Genomic DNA, 2,129 nt, shown 5'->3' on the forward strand with positions numbered 1-2,129 from the left:
GCGAGCACCGAATGAAGGCGTGTACGAACAAGGAGAACCCCATGTCGGACCCCAAAGGAGAGACCCGGTTCATAGAGGACGGGAGAGAGACGAAAATCCACCCCACCAAATGGTTGACCCGAAGCTTACGGCGCCTACCTTTGCCGGACGAGTCGACCCCGATGCCTACCTTGATTGGGAGAAGCGGATGGAAAACATCTTCTCTTGTTACAACTACAACGACCAGAAGCGAGTGACGTTTGCTGCGGCCCAATTCACCCACAATGCTTTGGCTTGGTGGGATAGAGACGTAGCCGAACGAAGAAGGCACCATTTTGACCAAATACGAACATGGAACGAGATGAAGTTCTGTCTAAGAAAGAGGTATGTGCCTACTTATTTCCATAGGGACTTACAAAAACGTCTTCGTAAGTTGGTGCAGGGAAATAAAACGGTCGAAGAATACTATGAGGAATTTGAGCAGCTTATCAACCGGTTGGAGACCGAAGAATCGGAGGAGACTCTCATGGCTCAGTTCATAGAAGGACTTCAAGAACGAATCTCTTGCAAGGTGGAAAGGCAACCCTATCATGACTTGCAAGAAGTGGTACATTTAGCTATTCAAGCCGAGCAACATATTAGACGAAAGGTGGCAACCGTTAGCCGAGTTAAAGTCAATCCGTGGACTCCGGGAACTTCTAAGCCACCGGACAAAGGCAAAGCGATCGAGGTGGACTCGCGGTTTAAGAAGAATACGGTGGAAAACTCCAAGGCTCCAATCCGACCGGAAGCAAGTAAAGCCGTTTCTACTAACCGTTCTCGAGATATAATTTGTTTTAAATGTCAGGGACGCGGACATATGGCGAGAGAATGCCCTAACCAACGAGTCATGATCATAACCACCAACGGTTACGAGTCCCAAGATGAACCGGAGGAAGATACTAGCGACCCGGACGACGGAATTGAATACCCGGACGTAGGTGAACTTTTGGTCATTCGTCGGGCGCTCAACATGACGGTTAACCCGGAAGAAACCGTACAACGGGAAAACATATTCCATACAAGATGCACCGTGAGCAACAAGGTATGTAGTCTCATTATCGACGGTGGTTCTTGTACTAACGTGGCTAGCAAGTTATTGGTCGACAAGTTAGGTCTACCCACGAGAAAGCATCCGCGACCGTATAAGTTAAGGTGGCTTAATGACACCGTGGAGCTCAAGATCGCTGAACAAGCCACGGTGAACTTTAGTATAGGCAAGTATCACGACGAGGTCTTATGTGATGTTGTGCCTATGCAAGCCGGGCATCTCCTACTCGGAAGACCTTGGCAATACGACCATGAAACCTTGCATAACGGGCGTACCAACTACTACACGTTCATGCATAACAAGCGGAAGGTTACTCTAGCCCCACTCACACCCTCCGAGGTACATGATTTACAACGTAAGATGAGCAAGGATGCCCCGGTAAGTAAGGCTAGTCTCTTTGTATCTTCTAACACGGTTGGTAAGGTTTTAAACTCCAAACACACCGTGCTACTTATGATCTTCAAAGAAAGTATGTTTTCAGGACTAGAGTGTCTAGACTTGCCCGCCGAAGTGAGTACCATGCTTAAGCAATTTGAAGATGTATTTCCCGAAGAAATTCCATCCGGCTTACCTCCGATCCGTGGAATCGAACACCAAATTGATCTCGTCCCTGGATCCGCCTTACCAAACCGGCCCGCATATAAGATGAACCCCACGGAAGCTAAGGAGTTAGAATCACAAGTTCAAGACCTCATGTCGAAGGGTTACATCCGTGAGAGTCTTAGCCCTTGTGCCGTGCCCGTGTTGTTAGTACCTAAGAAAGACGGGACGTGGAGAATGTGCGTGGACTGCCGAGCTATCAACAACATTACCATCAAGTACCGACACCCCATTCCTCGCCTCGACGACATGTTAGATGAACTTGATGGAGCCACTATCTTTTCGAAGATAGACTTGAAGAGTGGATATCACCAAGTCCGCATGAAAGAAGGAGACGAATGGAAGACCGCGTTTAAAACCAAGCAAGGCCTCTACGAGTGGCTAGTCATGCCGTTCGGCCTTACCAACGCCCCAAGTACATTCATGCGACTCATGAATCATGTCTTAAGGGCCTACATTT

Source organism: Capsella rubella, unplaced genomic scaffold (assembly GCF_000375325.1).
Source record: "Capsella rubella cultivar Monte Gargano unplaced genomic scaffold, Caprub1_0 scaffold_26, whole genome shotgun sequence".
In the NCBI taxonomy this organism is placed as follows: domain Eukaryota; kingdom Viridiplantae; phylum Streptophyta; class Magnoliopsida; order Brassicales; family Brassicaceae; genus Capsella; species Capsella rubella.